This window comes from Sceloporus occidentalis, unplaced genomic scaffold (genome assembly GCF_023333645.1).
Source record: "Sceloporus occidentalis isolate IW3139 unplaced genomic scaffold, rSceOcc1.0.p SCAF_8, whole genome shotgun sequence".
Classification (NCBI taxonomy): domain Eukaryota; kingdom Metazoa; phylum Chordata; class Lepidosauria; order Squamata; family Phrynosomatidae; genus Sceloporus; species Sceloporus occidentalis.
The window spans coordinates 33,854,843-33,878,866 of record NW_028316988.1 but is presented as its reverse complement, the minus strand read 5'-3'; the positions used below and the strand labels follow the sequence as shown (position 1 = coordinate 33,878,866).

Below are 24,024 nucleotides of genomic sequence, written 5' to 3'. Positions count from 1 at the left end.
TCCACAATGGCCAAACCCTTCGGGGTTATGTCTTTTCTGCAATAGCATCCCTTCCAAAGCCACTCCAAGGCTGACGAAGAATGGATGTGGCGCTGGAGAAGTGTCTCATTGTGTACCTGTACCCAGTGCAAAATGGTTGCATCATCTGCTGAAACCTCTGGAGGACACTGGAAGATCTCAATGGGATGGAACATCATCATCATCATCATCCACTTCTCTGGTCCTCTCTCCACCAGCAACAGCATGGTCCAGGGGCCAATCTTAGTAGGATAGTGACAGGAGAGTCATAGCAGAGTCCCACATGTAGAATATTAAATTAAATGCTCTGGCAGATACCCTTTTCATCTCTAATATCTGAATCAGTCTTTTTTTCTTTTGAAAGGGTTGGGCTCTCTTGATTTCAATGGCCTTGGTATCAGAACCATGGACATCACTTGATAGCACCCTTAGCACACAAAGGGAGCCAAAATGTTCTTCTATGATGGTAGTTCTCTGCCATTGGTCTTCCATATGTTCTGGACTTTGACTTCCAGAAGCCCCAGCCAGCAAGGCCAGTGGTCACAGAATCGGGGGACTGAAGTTAGACAAATCTGGAGGACCTACCATTGAGAACTGATCGCGGAGGAGAAGACAAAGACACTGATATTGAATCAATGGTCATGGATTCTGGAAGATGAGATTTGGAGTATCTGGATAACCTACATTTGGGAGCACTGCTACAAGATGGTGAGGATCATGAAGGAAGAGAAGGAGAACACTGAATCAATGGAAATGGATTCCAGGAGCTGAAGCTGGAAGCATCTGGAGAACCTACATTTGAGAACTACTGTTGTAAGACTGTGATGATCCTGATGGAGATGGTGGAAGAGGACAATGAATCAACAGTCAGAAATTCTGGGGTTTCAGAGAAAAAAGATGAAGAGGTGGCCGAGGAACAACCACACACACCACAATAACATAGACCCAATGATCAGACATTCTCAGAACTCAGATCTAAAACATCTGAAGGACCAAAAGCTGATAGTCATTACCCTAAGACAGCAGTTCTCAACCTGTGGGTTGCAATCCCTTTGGGGGTCGAATGACCCTTTCACAGGGGTCTCCTATGACCATTGGAAAACACATATTTCCGATGGTCTTAGGAACTGAGACCATTGGTTGGAGGTCATCACAACATGAGGAACTGTATTAAAGGGACGCAGCATTAGGAAAGTTGAGAACCGCTGTTCTAAAAGGATGAAGATGAGGATTATGATCCTCACGATCACCAAGGAGGAGAAATAGATAGTTTAAAAGAATTCAAGAGTGCTTTTGTTTTTAAAAAGTCTGTGCCGCACCTTCAAACAGCGGAAGGTATGTTCAAAGGAAGCTTAGCTCAAGCGGAGGATGTTCAGCATGGCACATACTATGGTCGCGGCCACCACTGCCACCAGTTCCCTCCAGATGTGTCCTACTGGGACCAAAGAGACCACCCTTGCCTTCATGTTCCTCAAAGCTTGGGAGCCTTTAGTCAAACAAGATAAGCCACGGCATCAAAGCTTCCCAGATGAGTCAGTCCCGTTGCTCAGTACATCAATTTTCTTCACACCGCAGGATCACAAAGTCCCTTAGTTGTTGTGCAAACAGGGATTGCGGCGGGGAAGAGAGAGCCATGGTCGTCACTTGTCTTTGTTTTGAAACCTGGAGACTCCTTTGTGGAAGAAAATGTTCCTGTCTTGTCTCTCTCTCTCTCTCTCTCTCTCCACTCCCCCATCCATCCATCCATCCATCCACCATCCGCCCACCATCCACTCCGCGCACCATACAGTCTTGAAAGATTTATTTATCAAAGACAAGGAAACGACTTCAAACAGCTATCTTGTTTGTAAAACCAGGGAGAAGGGTGGGAAACAGATGTTCAAAGCAAACCGCGACATCTGCGCTATCATCCCTAAACGCAGATTTCTACAGAGGATCCTGCAGCACCTTGAAGAATAGAAAATTCCCAGTGGGGAGCAATTGGCAGCGAAGTGTCTTTGGAAGCTCCCCGGTTGGGAGGACTCTGCTGGGTCACACCAAAGCCCTATCTAGTCCTACAGCATGCCTCCCATAGCCAAAGCTTGGAACAGTTCCTTTTGTGCATGACAGCCCCATAGAAACTTCCAACTTCCAAGCTCTGTGACGCTCCAGGACATCCCTTGCCCAAGATCATATAGTGGGATTCAAACCTTGACCTCTAGAGTCATAGTCCAACATTCAAACCAATATTGGACTAATTCTAAGTACAATCCTTTCCCCAAAAGAGTAGCATGGGGTCTGCACCGCTAGGCAGAAGAGTGCCATAAAATGTTAAGAGTCTATGGTTCCATGCCATAGACACATGGGGCTGGAGCATATGTTCCCGTCTGTAATAGCAATGGCCTCATTCACATCCAGCCCCATGATGCCTCTTCTTCGCTGACATCTTCACCAAAAGGAGCAGATGAATCTTCCATCCCATCAATGCCCTTCAGTGGCATTTTAATGAAGCTCCCAGAAAAGATGCCACAAGTGAGTCTGACATCTGACAAAGGAGCACTTTGGGTTTTTGCAGCCACGCTTCTTCTGTCACGTCCACCTTAGGAAGTGCCCTGGCCTTGACAATTAATGTTCACCGGTAAACATGAGCGAGCAAAGTGAGCATTTGCCTCCCAGAGCAACAGGCCTTCCTTCCCAGAAGATGTCAGCCGCAAACAAGTTTCTTGCCACACGGTGCCACTTGGGTCATCACGCCTGGTCGCCTCACTGAAAAGGCCATGGCCAAAGGCGTTTGCGCATGGCTGCAGGCGCTCAAGGCACTGCATGCTTCCTTCCGGACCTTTACATCGGCACATTACATCAGTGCAAAGCACTTTCTTGAACAACATATATTGCAGGGAAGGACCAAAGAAAGCTGTCTCCTCTAAAAAAAAACCTCTATTCCCTGAGTCTACGGCTTTCCCTGCTCTCTTGCCACCCACTAGTGCTGTTCCTTCAAAAAAAAGTAACTTTTTCCAAGCTCTGTTTGCAAGATATGCTTCAAAAAGTTTGGGTGAAGCACAGAAGCCTTTTCCTTGCAAGGAACTGGAGGTTGCTCTGCTCTGCTCTCCATTGCATTGCATTGCATTGCATTGCATTGCATTGCATTGCACTGCATTGCATTGCATAATTGCATTGCATTGCAAGAAGGGTGCTAAAAAATGGAGTAGTGACGTCCATCCTTCCAGTCCAGTATTTGGACAAAAGGTTTCCGTGATGTACGTGAATCCTAACCCATCATCCCCAGGGGGCTAAACACCAGGCTTTCCTTTAAGCAAGGAGAGGTAACTGCAGAAGATCTGGAGGCCATAATTCTGCCCTCTTCAGCTGCAGGTGGTGAGTTCAAGAAACAAACAGAACAGTAAGATTAAGGACTTGTTCTTTCTCTTCTTCCCCTGAGAATAAGCTTACATGTTCCTTTGAGCAATTCAGTTGGTGGGATTTGCCAGCCTGCCACAAATAAAACGGTGCCACATTGTGTGCTGAAATGGGATTTTATTTGCATGGTCAAATTGCTTAAGGACCCCAAGGGAATTTTATACCATCTGTCGAAGCAAAGGGTTTGGAAGACTGGCTTGCACAAACAGCTGGTTTCGCCACCTTTTCATGGAGTAGAAATACCACGATTTTGCAATCTACACTTCCACGGTTTCGCCTCTCCAAATCGGCTAGACTACTAATCCATTGTGCTGGCTGGGGATGATAGGAGATCTAATCCTGCACACCTGGAGTGGACCGGTTTAGGGAAATCTGGTGGATAGCTGCAGCTACTGCTCTCTATGGAGTTTATCACACTAGGGCTAATTTCAGCATTAAAGAGAGATTAAAGCTCATTTAAAACATCCTGAAAATAACACGAAAATGGCACGCAACTGTGCGAATGATTATCACACGCAACTGTGCAAATAAAGTGTTATCAGAAATGCATTGTTGCTGAAATCCCAAAAGTAAAAGGGTGACCTTTGTGACCACTTTAATGGCGGGTTTTGTGCGACGTCATGTGAAATCATTTTGCGCAATTATGCGACATTCATGGGATAAACTCCCAAAATGAATAAGACGGTGGTACATAAGTGTAATTTCAAATTTAAAGGTGGAATATATAGAACAAGTATAATTGGAGCTCAGTAAAAGGGTTCGCAAATAGAGATTTTTAATGTATGTCTGTTTCCTTTATGTTAAAAGTCTGATAGAATGTGTTTTAAGGATGTGTTTGTTTGTTTAATAAAGATAAATATAATTCAAAACAAAAAAAGAATGTGATCAATATGTAAAAGTTATTAATGCGGAAGATCAGACAAACCAGGAGAGGGTTCAGCAGTTTGCTTTTGCCAAAACCAACTGGGAAGGGCAGGATTCCTCCCTTTCCTCCTCTTTTGGATTAATGGAGTGCAAACTACTTTTGCACTTCATACTCACTTTGCAACGGTTGAAATAACCCAAAAACAAATGGTGAAAGTAGCAGTATTCATTTTAAAATACTAAACCTATTTATGTTAAAATAAAATGCAAGGGCAATACTTGAGACGGTCCCTGCCAATTTGGGACAATTGGAGGGTATGGCGATGCCAAAGATCCCTGCATTTGGGGGAGCAGGCCCCCCATAGAGATAGAAATGTGTGCACCGTTTCATCGATAACTGTAGTCACCAGGCTACTTTTGCAGAGAAGCGCATGGCTAAGTGAATGAGATGGAAATGTTGTAATTTGGTATTTCTGTCCAAATGCAAGCTTGTTAATGGCTACTTTGAGATTGTCAATACCATTCAATGGTCCCATATGGCTACTTTGAACATCTGCAGTTGGAGAAACTGAAACCTATAGATGCATCCATCCATCCAGACCAAGGCTACAAAGGCTCAGCCCTTCAAGTGTTGGCTCTGTCTCTCCCAGAGGCCAAAATGGGAACCCATCGACAGAGCCGTGCCAGTCAATAAAAACGCCCCTCTCCTTGCCCATTAAAGCGACCTGCTTACTTGTTAATTAAATGCACGCTTATCATCGGTTGTAGCCCTAATGGGCCTGTATCTCATTACGCATTTATGGTTCATGCGCAGCCACAGTAACTGTGAGTGATGGGACCGAGTTGGGATGCTCCATGCCAATTAAAGCAGGATTCTCCCTGGATAAGCCGACGTTTTTATTTTCCCTATATGTCAGGTTTTTAAAAAGGCTTAATGGACGCAATTATCTCTTTAGGCATCCCCTTTCCCTGTACTTTTATTTTTAACGTGGAAGAATGGATTTCCCAGCTATTGGTGGCCAAGGAAGGTGCATCCATTGATTCGGTGCCCACTACCCTCTTGCAACACAAAGCCTAGGCAGAGCATGGGGAAGCGTCTTTGGCCATGCTGCCTGGAGGTTTAGTCCTTTCAGGGGATGGTGGGAGTTGTAGTCCAAAGCATAGCGTTTCCCAGGAATGGTCTCACTCCATGAGCGCATCAGATGTGCCTCTTGCACTCAGCAATCTTATCATTTCACCTTATCATTTAACCAGGTTAATTGTTTATCTTGCAAGTGCTGTTGTTGTGTGTCTTTGAGTCATTTTGGACTTATGGCGAACATAAAGCAAACCTATCCTGGGGTTTTCGGAGCAAGGTTTGTTCAGAGGAGGTTTGCCATGGCCTTGTTGAGGCCGAAAGAGTGCGCTTTGCACATGTTCATCCAGTGGGTTTCCATAGCCAAGCCGGGATTCGAACCTTGGTCTCCCAGGTTTCTAGTCCAACAAACCACTATACTATGCCTGAGAGCCAGAGTTATGGTTGGAGGACTTCAGGAATCCAGGGTTTGATGGAAACCCACTCAGTGACTTTGGGCAACAACAACCGTAAGCCGCTCCGGGAGCCTTTAGGGCTGAAGAGCGGGTATAAATACCATAAATAAATGAATAACATAAATAAACTTGCTATTCTAGTCTATTATTCTGTTCCTATTAGATATACTAAATGTATCCCTCTACAGCATTTAAACTATAATCCTACCAGGGGGACTTATTTATGACACTGTGTATGAGAAAGCCGGAAATCCTCTTCCAAAAAGGTGCATCCGTCTTCTGATATCTTAAAAAGGGTCTTGCTTTTCCTCATCTGCACCATAAGGCTGTGGTTAATCAATTACTTGAGGGATTAATAGCTGGAATTGGTGCGATCCATCCTCTAGAACTATTGCTTTTTCTCAGGTGCAAGAAGATGCAGCGCTTCATCAATCCCTTGATTGGTTAATGACCGAAATGCAGGCAATCAATCAACTGAGATTTATTTTGTCGGGTAACAATCCTAAACAGATCAAAGCCCTCCTCTCTTTGGCTATGATTCTATCTAATAGATTATCTTCCGGAAAGGCGAGATATATATAAAACGTTGTTGTTGTTGTTGTTGTTATCACCTATCAGATCCTAGTCTGACTTTGGGTGCATCCACATTGTAGAAACAATGCAAGTGAAATATAAAAATTGTTATCAAAACAAGAATATCTTAGGACAATATGAGAGCATGACTTATTAGAAAAAGTAATAAATGGTCAAAAATTTGGAATTGATGTCATTCCTTCCTGAATGTAGTTTTTAACATTTGTCATTGCTGGAATCCATTATGTTAGTCACTGCTAGCAATAAATAATAATCAACCAATAATCTTGATGCCAAACCTTGGCTGCATTCACACTGCGGAAATGATCCAGTTCGACGCCACTTTAGCCGCCGTGGCGGAATGCTATGGAATCCCAAAATTGTAGTTTTGTGAGACATTTAGTAGAAAATCTGTCCATCACATTGAGCCGCTGCAGTTAAAGTGGGGTCAAACTGGGTTATTTCTGCAGTGCAGATGCAGCCCTTCCTTGTATCCCATTTCTTCCTGGGTTTTGCCCTTCTGCAACTTGGATTGTTTTCTTGACGCTCGCCTTGTTTAAGGAAACCAGTCACGCTTCTTCTCCGTTTATTGTGACTCCAATCAGGATATTTCGGAGGACAGGCGGAGGATGCGCAAAGCGGTGAGGCCACTTTCCATTCTGATGACATAAATATTCAATCAACGCAATGCCTGGAGCAGATCATCTGGACGATAGACGGCTGAACCCCTCTTCCTTTTTCCCTCCAGATCATTTATATGCATCTCTCTTTCTCTACATTTACAACACAAGTTTCATGATGTTGGGGAATGATGCTCACTGCATCCCATAAGATGCTTCCAAAAGCCCCAACACATTTATTGGGAAGTGGCTGCAAAGCATGGTCCCCCCAAGAAAAACAGACATTGTGGCTCACAGGCAAGGCATCAATAATGGCCAATTGGGATTGCATTGTGCAAAGTCTTTAAAAAAAGGCCCACCTGGTTCCCGAGATGAAAGGTGCGTCATCTTTGCAACCTGCCAGTTCTTTATATTGAGATCCCGGTTTCTTTCTTTTCCAACAGAGAGGTTTCTTTTGCGCATCAAACATGGATTGTCTAAAAAATTCCCCAGCCCTTCTTTCCGAGCATGAATTCCCCTTCGACTATCAAACAGGGCTTTCATTTATACTTTATGGCCCTCCCAGTGACATAAATAGATGTGCATTAAATGCTGCTCCAGCACTCTTCCAAATTGCCTGTCTGTCTTTGGCAGACACTTCAGGGAAGTTTATGGCTGGCGTTCGGATGCGTCCCGAGGTTCTTAGGGTTTGGGAGCACAGGAGGGAAAGTCTATGGTGTTTCACAGGGGACCGAGGCCTATCTATTACAAAGACGGTGGTATCATAGGTACATCCTCTGGCACCAGGCTGATGGGTTCTGGAATCCTTCTCAGCAACAGGGTCACACCTTTGCAGCTGTCCAGAGGCACTGAAAGCATGGATTACCATTGAGTAGACCTTTGGTGGGAGAGGCTAGCAAGTGGTTTGAGTGTCGGCCTAGGATGTTGGAGACCAGGGTTCGAATCCCTGATTGGCTGTGTAAAACCAACTGGGTGATCTTGGGCACCCAATTCCAGCTCAGACAAGGCAGTTACACAAAGCGTAATTTTGCATGAGTAACTCTGTCGTTGTGTGCCTTGAAGTCACCTCCAACTTATGGTGGCCCTATCTTGGGGTTTTCTGCGGCTGAGAGAGTGTGGCTTGACCAAGGTCTTTCTTATGATCATTGCCAGTTTCTAGGCACAATTCATAAAAGTTGGAAGAGAACCCAAAGGCCATCCAATCCAAGCCCCTGCCATGCATTAAGTTCAGGCTGCCATGAAAACCTATATTGTGCCACCTGAGCCAACATGGCCTTCAACTCTTGGAGAAGATCCTTCCGGGGGTCCCACCATCATCATGGGCGCATGGCACGGAAATGCCAGCCAAAGCTTTTTCAATGGCTGCTCCCAGCCTAAGGAACTCCCTTCCACTTGAAGGCAACCTGGCATCCTTCTCCCAACAGGCAAAGACCAACTCTTGAGAACCGGTTGGCAGCTCAGAAAAGGGCTGTTTTCTCAACAGATCGGTGCCGGGCTTTTCCATCGTGTTTCTAAATTGCTTTTTAATTCACTGGTGCTTTTAATTCGTGTAATTGGTTTATAATTAATTAAATCGTGCAATTAAATCATGTAAGACAATGGCTTGAATCTTGTTGACTGGTCCCAAGTACAGTGACTCACTGGATGCGTTGGACTGACTTGCATATTAGTAACTCACTCTTCGACCATCAATTTGACAGGGCTACTCTAATTAATTGGGATTAACTTTATAAACCTTTGGCGGGCTTTATCCGTATCTGCTTCCAGCTGCGACTTCTCTCCATCTTGTCCTGAACCACTTTGAGACCCAGTTCAAGGAGAAAGATGGCACCGGTCACATAAAGGTACAAGGAATGCAACAATGATGGAGAATTTGTGCCTAGATAAGCCAACATGGCGTTGGGCTCCATCCTTGGAGATCAGTGTTCGAATTTCCACTCAGCCATAGAAACCCACTGGGTGAACCTGGATGAGTCACACTCTCTCAGCCTCAGAAAACCCCAAGATAGGGTCACCTTAGAGTCACCATAAGTTGGAAACGACTTGAAGACACGCAACAACACTCTACAGAGTTACCTGTGCATGCAAAGCAAATGTAAGAGCCCACTGTCAGGTGGACAAGATATGACCCATTGTGCCAGAAAAGATTGATCCACCTTCAAGGTGCTTCATAGGGTCTCCAGATCCCAGGGCCTGATGCCTCTTCTCTGGCCCCCAGGGAGCAAAGCAGTGAGCGCACTGTCTTGAAAAGTGCATCTGTGTTATGTGTATTTTCCTCATTATGGAAACATGGAGTGGGAAGGGGCTGCAGGGGTCACCTAGTCCAACCCTTTGCCACGCATAGCTAAGCCATACTTGTGAGATGGTCCATCCAGCCTTTGCTTAAAAGCCTCCAAAGGTGGACACTTAGACTCGAACTGGGATCTTGCATCACAACAGTTGTAAACAGGGTAGTCAGACCGCCTGGCTTGGAGTCCAAGATCCCAGAAAGAGCACTGCCTTGAAAACAGTATGTGCAAGTGTGTATTTCCCATTTGTTACACTTGGCGCTTTTTGTCTGAATGAAATCTCCTGTGCAACCATGGTCAATGGAGTTCCCAAACTCGAGTCCTCCAGGTTTTTTGGACTTCAGCTCCCAGAAGTCTCGGTCACTTTGGCTGATGGTCAGGGATTCTGGGAGCTAGGATCCAAAAAAGACACAAAGGACCAGAATTTGGGAACCACAGGCTTCAGGAATCTTGCTTAATGGCATTATTAGGTGCCACTCCTTGAAGCATTGGGACATTCCCAGGACCCTCCTTTTGTGGGTCTTCCATAGGTCATGGGTTTGACCCTGGACTATCTAGGCCTGAAATAGACCTGACTTGGCAAGGCTAGCATTGTCAGAAGATGCCTTGCAATGTTCATCCCTGGAAGGCTAGCTAGCATCTGTGAGATTTATAAGACAATATGCAGCGCAGAGGAAATTGATGGAGGAAGGTTTTTCTCGCTCTCTCCTCTAATGCAAGGCCTTGGGGGTCAGCCAGCGAAATGAACTAGCGATCGATTCGGGGCAGTCGGATGGGGAAAGACACCCAAAAACCACAAAGTAATGAGATGGACTCTGCATGAACTACTGCCTTCTTCTTGCCGCTGGGCTGCTTTGAAGGATCAATTGAGCAGCAAGAGAGAAAAATCCTTTATTGCTCTCTGCTGCCCCAGAGGCTGGAACACAAAACAATGGATTCAAATGTTAAAAAACAGATTCAATTTAAACATTAGGAAGAACGTGTTGAGCGTAAGAGCCGTCCGATAGCGGCACAGACTGCCTTGGATGGCGCTGGACTCTCTATCTTGGAAGATCATGGACATCTTTCAGGACATTATGTATATTCCTATATGGAACAGGGTTGGACTACATGGCTCTTGGGGTCCTTTCCACTGCTATGCTTCTATGAGAAAACCAAATGATGGGTTCACTAGTCCTTTGCTCTAGTTTCTATTCTTTGCATTGGCACTTTTGCTCCTTGTAACAAGGAGAGAAGAGAGCCAGCATGGTTTGGACTAGGACTCTTCTGAGAGACCAGGGTTCAAATCCGTACGCAAATACATAAATCTATTGGAGGACCTTGGATAAGACACAGATCCTCAGAGGGAAAAAGAACACCTGACAAATCTTGAGCTTGGAGATGGCAGTGAAAAGGCATTGTGCAAAAGGAAGAAAAACAATACAATACATTAATTTTGCATTTGCGGCTTCTGGAGTTTTGTATGGGGGGGTTGCATTTTGAATTTTGCACACGGGGGTTTGGATTTTGTGTGGGGATGATGCAACCAAATAACTTGGCCGCCTCCATAGAAAACCACCGCATCGCAACCTCCAAAGCTGAGCCTAACTCCGGAGCATATGGACCCTGCACTGTGTTTACTCCAACTGCAACACTTTAATTCGTCTTGGCAGCAACTGCTGTTTGGGAAAAGGAAGAGATGTATGGACACCACAACGCGGGTTATGATGGGACACAATGAGGCGGCGTAAGCGCTGAACCCAAAAGAAAAAGTACCTTGCACCACACGCAGCGCATCCGCTCCGGAGCAGTGCAACCTGTAATAATGCGCCTTCCCTCCTACAGATCCGTACTTGCGCAGCTTCTGAACAACAACACAGGACTGTGGGGTGTCACTGAATGACTCAAAGGGAGCTCAGGCAAGAAGAGAAAGAGAGAGGGAAAATTGGAGAGGGAAATTTGGGGCGGTTTTTCACGCTGATGGTGCAAAATCCAAACATAGAAAAGGTCAGGTGCAGATAGATGGATAGATACATGGATAGAAAGATGGATAGAGTGATAGATAGATAGATAGATAGATAGATAGATAGATAGATAGATAGATAGATAGACCGACCGATAGACAGACAGACAGACAGACAGAGCGACAGACCGACAGATAGATAGATAGATAGATAGATAGATAGATAGATAGATAGATAGATAGATAGATAGAGAGGTCTCCCTTCCTATATACTATAGCAATGCACGTTCCCTCTTGGCAAAGCGCAACCTCAAATAGGTAAACAGGGACTGTTGCGCCTTTAGCAAATTAACACATCGCTCCCACACATACTCCACTGGGTTGCATTGTACACTGAGCAGCATGACATTAGCACATTAAATCGTATCAAGGGTTGACTGGGAAACAGTGTGCATTTCCTCGTCCACTTTGCCCTCCCTGCTTTTCAACACTACTGTCAATCCTTTCTTTACAACTGTGTTTCATGACCCAGGGATGGTAGAAACACCAGAAAGATGGTGATCTATGGAAGGTCCCCAACCCAGTTAGTGGCTCAAGGGTTCTCTGTACATGCACACATACCCCCCAAAATTAAAGGTAGCATCTCTGTCTTACTCTCTTTTTAATGTTGGGTACCTTCAAGTCATTTCCAGTTTATGGCAACCCTATCATGGGGTTTTCAAGATCTGTTCAGAGGAGGTTTGCCATTGCCATCCTCTGAGGCTGAGAATATGTGACTTGTCCAAGCTTACCCAATGGGTTTCATGGCCGAGCTGGGAATCGAACCCTGGACTCCACAAATCATTATTATTATTATTATCATCATTAAACTATATTTATATAGTGCTGTAAATTTACACAATTAAAACAGATCAAATAAACCTGCCTCTGGCATGCACACATTCTACGGAAATAATTAAATATAATACCTATTAATACATGTTAGCAATTCAAATAATGCCAAGAAAACCCCATGGTAGGGTCGCCAGAAGTCGAAAACGACTTCAAGGCACACACAACAACAACAACAGCAACAACAAAGTCTACCTAATAGACCGCTGCCTCCTTGTGGAAACACCAAGTCAAAGCTGTCCTCCTAGCATTAAATGAAAATTTGGTTGCATGTACGCGTGGGTTTCATCCCTTTGCACAATGCATCTTCTTCCCCTCCACCTCGCATCTTTTTACTTTCAGGATTTCAGTGACAATGCATTTCCAATATCCCTTTATTTGCACAACTGCGTATGATAACCATTTGCACAACGACTCACCATTTCCGCTTCGCTTGTGGGATGCTTTAAATGCGCTTTAATCTCTCTCTAATGGTGAAACCAGCCCCAGTGTGATAAACTCCTATGACTCTAGAGTTTGAGGTTCGATTCCCAGTTTGGCCATGGAAACCCACTGGGTGACTTTGGGCAGCAAGTCACACTCTCTCAGCCTCGGAGGAAGGCAATGGCAAACCTCCTCTGAACAAACCTTGCCAAGAAAACCCCACAATATGACTTTATTCCATATCCAACCATATTATTCCATATCGCCTTAGAAGTCAGAAACAACGCAAAGGCATGAAACAACAAGAAGAATATCTCACAATACTACAAATCTCAGGATCCCATAGCACTCAGCCATGGCAGTTAAAGTAGGGTCAAACTGCATTAAATCTGCCATGTAGATGCAGCCCTTGCATCCACATCTCCTTTCTTCTTGGATTACAATATATATAGATTTTTTACGATCAACTGATCAAGCATCACAAACATCAATCAATCAACAAACATCACAATAAATTAGATTACAATGAGGTTCATCCTTTTAAAAGAAAGGAGACAAACCAAATCAGAAGAGGAGGAAGGAGGGCCGCAAGACGCATTTTGCAGCAAAACACACACAGAGAGAGAGAGGGGCGCACACATTCCTGACTATTATGTATTACAAAGATCTTTCCAATTAGCACCGAGGAACTTCTAACGGCGAAGGTTTGATACGGAATAAATTGCTCGGCAAGGAACCAAAATAGAGTCTAATTGTCTGAAACGTTTGCAAAGGAACGGGAATAGCTCCAGCGCTCAGCAAATAATTAATTCTCACTTCTGAGTCCTTCGGGTTTATTGGCGGAGCAGTTGCCAACGTTCGGGTTGTTAGGGCAGGTTGTTATGCACCTGGTTTTGTCCAAGAAGCAGAACCGCGGCTAAATACTAAATAACAAAAAAATAAGGCCATCAAAAAGTTACGAAAACTTTCAAGGTGGACAATGAAGATACTGAAATAGTTGCCGGATTTCGTATGCAAGGCCTAAGATAGTTTCTGTATGAATAGCTGCAAGATTTCTGTGCATCTGTTGATCAAAATGGAGAGCGTAGCGGAGAAGTTGAAAGACTTGAAAGGCAGCAAAGGCTGCATCCACACTCCAGAAATAATCCAGTTTGACACTACTTTTAATTGCCATGGCTCAATGCTGTAGGGTTCTGGGAGTTGTAGTTTGTTGTGGCCCCTGACAAAAAAGGCAGAATTGCACCTCTGTGCGTGGAGTTTTCTGGTTTTGCATACTTTTCAGGTTGGAAACCATTCGAAAATCAGGTATAAAAACACAATTCTAGCAGATGCTGGGATGGCTAAGGCAACCTTGGGGCCTGCAAAAGTTGGGTTTCAGGGTCTGCTTTCTGCATATCCAAGAGAAGAAAATGGGGACGGAAGGGGAGAAAGTAGGCAGACACACAAAGCTTTCCCCCTGGGAAGATGCGTTAAGCATTGCAATACATTTTCTTCAGTCATATGATGTTGTACATCTTCTCTCAACATGCCACCCCACAACTTTGTGGGATTTGCGGCTCGGCCTCCGAGAAGAACAACATCACTATATCCTCTCCCTGGATCAGTTTGCACGGCCTTCTCTTGACTTAGAACAATTTCATCACCTCCTCCGTTTGCGTCCAGAGATTATGCGCTTCCAAAGCAGCCGGGGATACGGCACCATCGACGCTTGTGAATGTGGCACTTCAGGAGCAGCATTCGTCATGGAAGTCTTCTAATGAAAACAAATTAGCAATGGTCCAAAGAAGGGGAAATTTGGTTTCCTTTTTAAGCCCCGGAACGAGGGAGAAAACAAGGCTTCCGTTGCCAGAGAAATGAAGCTTCTTAATTGCCGCTGGATAAATCGTAGAAGCAAAAGGCCCACAGGTGCACCAACATTAATAACCTTGTCTGCAAAAAGAATCATGTTGACCCATGAGATAATAAATAAAGCCAGAAGCTAGGGAAATGTTTTTGTTAGGAACAAGGAAAATGCTACCAAAACATAGAGGTTTGCAAGTCTCCAGAATTCCCTTCACACTGTAAATGGACCAAGGAGGAAAATGGTGGAAAGATGCAAAAACAGCTTCCACATTAGTAGAGATAGTGACTCTCCTAAAGTGGGTTTGGCACCTTAGATAGCTCCAGTGACAGAGATTTGAGTTAATTGACTTGAATTTAAGTCAGACTCAAATCCAGACTTGGACTTGATTTGGCAAAAATGGCATATTGACTTGGCTTGAGACTTGCTTAGTTTTAGGGACTGATGCTGGTGCCATTCCCTTCGAGCAGCAAGCAAAACCTGCCCCCAAAGTCTGGGCCACATTTCTTGGAAGGGAACAGCAAATACGGTAGAAAATGGGCTTGGGGTGAAAGGATCCTTCTGAAGCTTTTGAAAAGTATCTTGCAAGGACTTGAAACTGGACTTGAAAGTATTTTGCAAGGACTTGAGACTTGAACTGAGACTTGACTTGAGGCTTAACTTGAAAATACCTTGCAAGTACTTGAGACTAGACTTGAGACTCGGTTTGAGACTTGACCTGAAAGTATCTTGCAAGGACTTGAGACAAAACTTGAGACTGGACTTGAGACTTGATTTGAAAGTATTTTGCAAGGACTTGAGACTTGAACTGAGACTTGACTTGAAGCTTAACTTGAAAGTATCTTGCAAGGACTTGAGACCAGACTTGAGATCAGACTTGAGACTTGATTTGAAAGTATCTTGCAAGGACTTGAGACTTGAAGGTAGAGACTTGAGACTTGACTTGATGAGACTTGGACTAAAAGACTTGACTACATCGCTGCCCAACAGCATTCTAGTTGAAGTCTCTTATTAAACCATTGCTTCTCTTTGGTCCTCAAGGCATTTGGGCCTTCAGCTCTCAGCAGCCTCAGCCAATGTGGCCAAAAGTCAGAGATCCTGGGAGTTGGAATCCAAAACATCTGGATAGGCAAAACTTGAGAAGCAGTGTATTAAATTGCAGACATGATTCTTGCCGCGTTTGGGGGTTTGGCTTTTTTCATCAAGCTGAACTGTTGGGTTGCCTCTCTCTGCCAGAGGAAGCATGCTGGCCATATGCTCATTTGCATGTGTTAGTTTACTTAAGAGGGTGAGATTAATGAGAAGAGACAGGAAAAGAGAGTCCAGCTTGTTTGACGCAGGGAAGGAAGCAGGTGACAGATTTACGTTCCCGGCAATCCACGCCATTTGCTTCTAAGCCCAAATCTGAATTTGAAGGTCGCCTTTTGCAAATGTTCCCCTTTATTACTTCTTTCCTTCTTTTGTCCCCGTTCATTGATTTGATCAAGCAGTTTAGTCTATGAACTGCTCTGCTCCATGGCATGAACCAAGCTGAGAGAGAAGAGCAAGGGGACAAACCTTGCCCTTCCCAGTTGGAGCAGACAAAAGCAAACTGCTGCAAACTCTCTTAGCTTGGCTGCTGTTCCACATTATTAATTTTCACCGTCTTGACCCCATTTTGATGTCGCTTGGCCACACTTGTACCAATTTTCCTCTGTAAAATATTGGATAAACATTTATCCAAGTATACTCTGGGAGCCCAGTGTTCAAATCCCTGTTCAGCCCAGAAAACCCAGTAGTTGACGTTGGGCAGGACACATTCTCTCAGCCTCAGAGGAAGGCAATGGCAAACAAATATGGCCAAGGAAACCCTACAATAGGGCCACCATGTGCCAAAGTCAACCTGAAGGCACAGAACAGCAATAAATAAGAATTAAAACAAATACAGTTAAAAGCACATACAAAGGGGGTAGTTAATGCATTAAAACATACAGTATTAAAAATGGGAATTTGGTAAAGAGACACTTACAAAGTTCCAGTGATTCAATGGGCCTACTCTGTTGGAAACTGTAGTTGGGTTTAGACCATGGTCCCTTCCGTTGTTGTTGTGTTGTCATTGTGTGTCTCCAAGTCATTTGTGACTTATACAGTGTTCTTATAGGGTTTTCTTGGCAAGTTTCTTTGGGGCTCAACAGACAGGCGGCTCTGTGCCACCCGCCTTTGCCCCGCATCATTGCCACAGCCACCAAACGGTGCGACAACGATGCACTGCCAAAAAGCAGCTGCCTAGAGTGGCTTCTTTTTAGGACGCTGTAAACAGGCAAGGGTGCCACCATGATGCCACTTCCTGCTGCACGGCACATCATGGCGGCCCCCATATGGACGGGGCCAAACCATGATGGCGTCGCCGGTGCATACTAGGGTTCAGGAGCATGCAGTTGCTCTGTTCTTCCGAGCCCTAATTTTGGCCCCAGGCCGCCGCAAAGTTCATTTCTGACTTACGGTGACCCTCAGGCAAACCTTTCATGGAGTTTTCTCAGTGAGTTTCTTCATTTTTGACTTATGGTGACCCTATCATAGGGTTTTCTTGGCACATTTCTTCAGAGTGGCTGAGAGAGTGTGACTTGCCCAAGGGTCTCCCAGGTCCCCCAAGAAAGAATAACAGGACATATTCATTACCCAGCAATGAGATTTTTTGGGGCAATTCCAGATCCAGAATTAATCTATCATCCACTGCAAGGGCAGCGAGAAGACCTCCATGCTTGATAAAGCTCCTGCCGGGGAGCATTTAGCTTTTTAATTTATCCTGAAACAACAGAAATAATCCAAGACCTCCTTCATCGCAAAGCGGGAAGGCGGCTCTTCTCACTTGGAGAGGACTCCTAAAACAAAGATTTGTGCAGAGAAGACGACAGAGGAGCATGAATCACTGGGAAAACGTTGCCAAGGACTTAAATGATGGAGATTTTAAAAGACAACCTGAGCAATGATGATGAGATGCATCTTCTCTCCCGATGCCAGGGCCAGGTGTGGCATCAGAGGGCAGAATATATGGGATTTTAAAAAATCACCCATCCTCCTTCTCCCAAATTTGAGGACACCTTTGCCGTCGATGATGAAGGGAGTGCGCATGTCAGGCAGCAATGGTTCCCTGGTGCTTTTAAGAAGCCACTTCACATTATCACTTGATTGCGCTCCTCAGGAAATTAAGCTGAGCATCACTTTAAAGTGGCCTGCGCCAATGCAAAAAAAAAACCACCACAGTTCTTGCAGGTGGGTGGCAGGATAAATCAACCTCGGCTGTCAAAGAAAAGCGGGTGGGAATTAAACCCTTCAGGATAAAGCCTACAGTCACACGGCGCATGGTTTGTGCCGCTTGGAGCTTCTGTAATAAAAGCTAGCTCTGAAAAGCATGGAATGATAAATAGGAGGGTTTATGTGCAGCTACCCAAAACACTACGCCTTTGGCTGTGGCCACACTGCAGAATGAATGCAGTTCGACACCGCTTTAACGCTCATGGCTCCTTCCTATGGAATCCTGGGATTTGTAGTGTGCTGTGGCTCTTTGACATAGGCCTATCACAAAACTACAAATCCCAAGATTTCACAGCACTGAGCCATGTCAGTTAAAGCGGTGGCAGACTGCATTCATTCTACAGTGAAGATGGAGCCTACGTCCAGATCTTAGTTAACTTTTAATTCTGACATTATGTTTGGTTTGGATGCCAACTCCATGGTGTCTGTTTTGCTTTCACAGTCTAAAGCAGTCATTCCCAAACTTTGGTCCTCCAGATGTTTTGGACTTCAGCTCCCAGAATTCCTGACAGCTGGCCAACCTGGCTGGAGCTTCTGGGAATTGAAGTCCAAAACACCTGGAGGACCAAAGTTTGGGAATCACTGGTCCAAGGGTCACTAACCGGAGTCTTGCTCTGGTCAGGCCAGTTCGGACTATGATTCAACCTCTCTCCAAGCATCTAGGCATCAGGAAGGTACTGTTGGATACTGCTTCCTGTCCCAAGTAGTGTCACTTTTTGGAATTGCTCCTATACACTTTTTAAGGGCAACCCCATGTGTTACAATAGGCCTCCTTCAGGTCCCAGCACTATCTGAGGTTGGACTGGCAGCGGCCAAAGGACCCTCTTGGACACAAATGTCTAGCATGCATGGCGTCCCCCCAAATGTGACCAGGGGCAGATATTTACAGACCCCATTTTGGAATTGTGTGTCATTGTGACCAAGCTCCTGATGTTCTCCATCATATTGTATTGCTTTGTTCATCGTATATAATTCCTAGGTAAAAAATTGTTAAGGAGGTTAATGGAAATGAATATCTGTTTGGATGGAATACTTGTTGAAAGATCGGAAGCTGCATATTGCCAGGCTAATGGCCAATTTTCTGGCAGAGGCAACAAGATTATGGCATAAGTTTCATAATAATGATCTTGAAGTTTTATTGTAAATGTGTGTTGTTATATGCCTAATAAAGGTTGAATGAAACGAAATGAAATGAATGCATGGTGCACCAATGTATGCCTTTCCAAGCAGCTCCACTCCAGTGTTCCCTTGCAAAAAGGGATTGTTACCACATGATGCTTTCACTTGCCAGAAAGGGATTGTTAGCACATGATGCTCAATTGGAGGTGAGAACAGCTAACAGCTGGGGGAACACTTTTTAAACCCTTGGTAGAAAAAAAAAGCCTTAGTTTGCTTAGCATGACAGCAGCCACCTTGCAAGACACATGAACCCAGCTCATGCAAGTTGCATGGTGCGCAAAGGACTGAGGGCTCTCTCGGGCGCAATCCAACGCGGCAACAGCAGCAGCGGACAGCACTTTATAGAGAATAAAATGACATTGTGTAAAGGGAGGGAGGGTTAGCCAGTGTTTTATTTTTCGTGCTCACTTGCTAGAATCAAGGGAGAAATCCTTCCTTTTCAAAGCCTGCCTTGAGAGTAACATCTCCGTCTGGTTTGCTTTCCTTCTGAAGGAGCGACTGTTTAGACTCAGAAGAAATATGGAGCCCAGGTTTGCTCCAGCCTCTTGGTGTGAGAGATGAAGGCATAGCCCTTGGCTTACAATAGATGCTGTGTTAACTCTAACACATTAAAAGTACAATTACATCCAAAATGCACAAAGCAGCAATACTTTTCGTGGTTTTGCGACGTATCCCTGGGAAGCCAAGATGAACGAACTGTGATACTTCAGACACATGAGAAGGCATGAATCATTGGAAAAGACAACGATGCTAGGAAAGGTGGAAAGTAATAGAAAGTGAGGAGGACCACATGCCAGATGGATAGACTCAGTCAAGGAAGCCATGGTTTCCAAAGCAGAGTGGATGAGGATGAGAATCATGCTGGAGGACCTACAAATGCCTAGAGAAGTGCCTACTCTAGGAACGTCGAGGTTCTCCAGCACAACTCTATGGTCAAAGTTGCGCTGGAGGACCTATGGTCAAAGTTGCGCTGGAGGACCTAGAGATTCCTAGAGGACATATTAATCAAAACTGCAAATAAATCAAATCTGCAAAAATCAAAGCTGCAAATGCAGAAGGCCAACCGTATGTTTGTTTTAGCAGCATGGCGCTGGGAGGATGGTGAGGGAAGGCTGGACAAACGCGAACTTTTGGTGTTGGGTTGCAATAGTATGTCTGTAGTAAAGGATGAAATAAAGCTTGAGCCGCAAATGTGGAGGGCCAACTATATTTCTGCCAGAGAGCCCTAGCGCCTCCCCAAACTACAAAGCCCAGGACTTCATAGGATACAAACATAGCAGCTAAAGCAGTACTGAAGTGCTATATAATGTGAATATCAGATATTTGGGAAACTGCCACAATTCGGATGCTTCCAAACGGGTAAGAGACAAAGGGCCTCCGCTCCAGGGGCTGTCTGTTTGGAAAGATCCATGTGTTTGAGCATCATCATCATCATGATCATCATCAATAATAATAATAATAATAATAATAATAATAATAATAATAATAATATCCTGCCCTTCTGCCATGGCTGGGACTCAGGGCAGTTTACAACATTAAAAAACACCCGCGTGGCAGCTGTTATTTGTACAGCTTGGGAGGAGGCCATCTCATGGCACTGGGGTTTTGTTCCCACATCTATGGGGAAAACAGGAACGCCTTCATGTTTCTCAAGCAGCAAAGCAACATTTGAATTCTGTGCCACGTACCTCCTCTGCGTTTCATCGACCTGCAGGAATTCTGCATTCTTCCACGCCATCTGCTGGATTTTAGCTGAGCGGCCAAGCCAGCCATGCGCTACTGCTGTCTGAGCCTGGGAGGCGCTTTGTGAAGAAGCATGAGTACAGCTTCCCTGGAAGCAAAATGACACATTTTCCAAAAAGCACACTTCGCGTCCTCCCCTAAACCCAGAAGGGAAAGCTGCAAATATGAAATAAAGGGCTATGCCAAAGGGGCAGAAGGCAGGGAGAGAAATCCCAGAATGAAAAGGTCAGCTTGCTTATAGCTTTGGCACCTGAAACCGATTGCAGATGGAGTGGCATTGCTTTTAGTTGTGAGAGTAACAACACACCTGAACCTAATATATTAATGAAGAACTTCCAAACAGTAAGAGCTGTTCAACAGTGGAATATGCAGCCTTGGCAAGTGATGGAGTCGAGTCTCTTTCTTGGAAGGTGTGTGTGTGTGTGTGTATATATATATATATATATATATATAATTTTTTTAAAATATAACAAAACAAAGTTTACAACATGAAGTTATATATTTCCTTAACTATCAGGTTATCAAATTATAACAGTCCATCTTATCAAATTATCAAATTGCTTTTTAATATTTTAATTAGAATGTTCCAATTAGAACGTCATACATTTATACCTGCCATATATCCATACATCCCAGCCGTCGACAATCGTCGCTTCACGGCCTTTTGGCTAAGATCAAGTGTAGTGTAGTATCTCAAATACACTTCTACTGTGTTATAGTTATGACAAATCATGTTTCTATAATTTTATAATAAAACTATTATTTACTAACGTAAACAAACGTCTCTTTGTCTTTTAAATTCAGACGCACGCTTTTCTAGGCAGGGCCCTCCCCCTGAGATTTCTCCCTCTTGCCCTGAGGGTCAGAGAATAGTGTTCAGCCCCTGAAATCTGGGAACCCTGCTCCTTCCTTGAGAGTCCCAAAAAAGTCATTTCCCCAAGGACTATCCCAAACTTCCTATCCATAAACCCAAAGTCTTCCACATTTTGTGTTATGAGCTCTTTCTTGATCCCAGAAGGAAAAAGGTGAGCTAATCTTTTCCATTTGGCAGATGCAATGAGTCAAGGTTTTGCAAGCAGGAGCAGCACATGACATGCAGACATGTTCATGTGAATTTTGAACATGAGCAAGGGTGCTATGAATGCAAGCTTCTGCTTTAAACCAGTCTCATTGGTAGGGCTCAAGACCTTAGAAATAATAATGGCAAAGAAAGCCCCCTTTCATTGGAGCAATGGCTATTACCATATCAATGGCAATCCTCTTGGAGAAGTTGGGAGGTTCATGAAAGGGTCCCCAGATACTACAGACACTGTGTTTTCTCAAATCAGAGACGTCGCCCTGTTTAGTTTTGCTGTCTGCAAAGGGATCTTGTTGTAGCACCTTTGAGCTTGGGAACTGTTCCATCTCCCAAATTGCTCCTTTCTTCCAAACTGCTGCCATTGTCTTCTGTGTGCACAATAAGCCCTGTCTGTCATTGCAACAAGAACCACCAGAAAGCTTCCCTCCAAAGCCTGCGGAGACAGTGGGACAAGAGGGGCTTGCAATTCACAGAACTGTGGCTGGGAATGCCAGGGGACTGGCTCCGGGGTAAATAAGGAGCAAAGCAATTCCCTACTTCTCTCCCCATTTTGCAAAAGGAGGCCTTGCACCTTCTGTCCAAAGGGTCACCAAGTAGACCCACATCTCCAAAAAGGAGAGACAAAAGAAGATGTGACAAGAGTTTTGTTTTTTCATATTCTTGATGCCAGGGTGGCATCTAGAGGCTGTGCCAGGATTTTCTCCAGTTTTTGGTGGGTTTTTCAGGCTATGTGGCCATGTTCTAGAAAAGTTTATTCCTGACGTTCCATGGCCACATGGTCCGAAAAACCTATAAAAAACTATGGATGCCGGCCGTGAAAGCCTCCGACTTCACATTTCTCCAGTTTGTTTGGAAAACAGTCACTACACCATGATGGTTGAAGGATTTGGGGAACAGAAGTTGTGATGGTGGTGGCATGTCTTCAAGTCATGGCAACCCTAAGATGACCCTATCCTGGAGTTTTCTTGACAAGGTTTGTTCAGAGGAGGTTTGCCATGGCCATCCTTTGAGGCTGAGAGAGTGCCCAAGTTTGCCCAATGGGTTTCATGGCCAAGCTGGGAATCAAACCCTGGACTCACTCAAACTACTAGACTATGCTGGTTGGGAATAGAAGCCCTGAGAAGTAATATTCCCTGTTATTGTTGTTGCTGGGTGCCTTCCAGTTCATTTCATCTTATGGCAAAACTGTGATGGGGTTTTCATAGCAAGGCATGCCCAGAAGGGCATTACCTTTGTCTTCCTCCAAGACTTTAGCACCCTGGTTTATCACCCGGGGCAGATCTGGCATTAAAGACAGACTAAAGTGCCCTTAAAGCATCCCGCAAAAGAAGTGGAAATGGCGAGTCATTGTGCGCATGATGATCACACACAATTGCGAGAAAAAAGTGATATCGGAAATTCATTGTCGCTAAAATCTCAAAAGTAAAAAGGTGTGCATGAATGCTTCTTTGTGACCATTTTAATGGTGGATTTTGCATGACGTTGTGTGGAATCACGAGACGTAATGACGTGGTTTTTCCGGGATATTCGTGGGATAAACTCCATAGAATAATGGAGCTGGAAGAGACCATTCAAGGGCCATCCAGTCCAACCACATTCTGCCCTGCAGGAATTCACACTCAAAGCACCTCTGGCGCCAGCTCTGACTGGAAGCCACGGTTCCCAAAGTTTTTGGGGCTGCTTTTTCCCTAGACCTCCTTGGAGATCTCCAGTAGCCTTCCCTCCAAATGCTAAGCTGGCCTGAGCCTGCTTAGCTCCCCAAATCCAGCCAGACGGGGGTCTGCGGAGGGCGATGGATGGGCGTCTGCTTGGAGATTGTGATACACAACAGATGTCTCAGGAGGAATGCAAAAGCAAAGTATGTGGCAGCCTCCCAGAAAAGGAGGCAGCAGCAGGAGGCGGAGGAGAGATTCCCATTGCAACCCTGCTGCCCACAAGGAAGCCTTGTTTAAGGTAGGCAACACCTCATACCTTCCAGACTCCATCACAGGAAGAAACCATTGGCTGCCGGAGCGGTTGTGGAAATTATGGCTCACTGTTTCCTCTGTGGCTTCGTAGCCCAGGAGTGGCCCACACTTTCTGGGATGGTGCTTTCACAGTATAGGCCCAATCATTTAAAACAAGGGCAACCGCAATGCTGCTATTAAGGCTTTCAGTGGTTTTGCTTTCTTGCAGGAATCCCTGCTCAAATTTGGAAAGCCACTGGGTGACTTTTATTCTAATGAATTGGCCAAGTCACACATCTTGCCCTTAGAGGGATGCAATGGCAAATCTCCCTGGAATACATCATGCCAAGAAATAGGGTCACCATCTGAGGACCCAGGTGGCATCTAGAGGCTGTGCCA

At 44.8% G+C, this 24,024-nt stretch overlaps 1 protein-coding gene across 1 annotated transcript in view; it reads right to left on the bottom strand.

The window, feature by feature from the left end:
• LOC149308640 (5-hydroxytryptamine receptor 2A-like) overlaps window positions 1-24,024 on the bottom strand; it is a 210,898-nt gene that overhangs the window by 170,535 nt on the left and 16,339 nt on the right. The gene's annotated exons all lie outside the window — the stretch shown is intronic.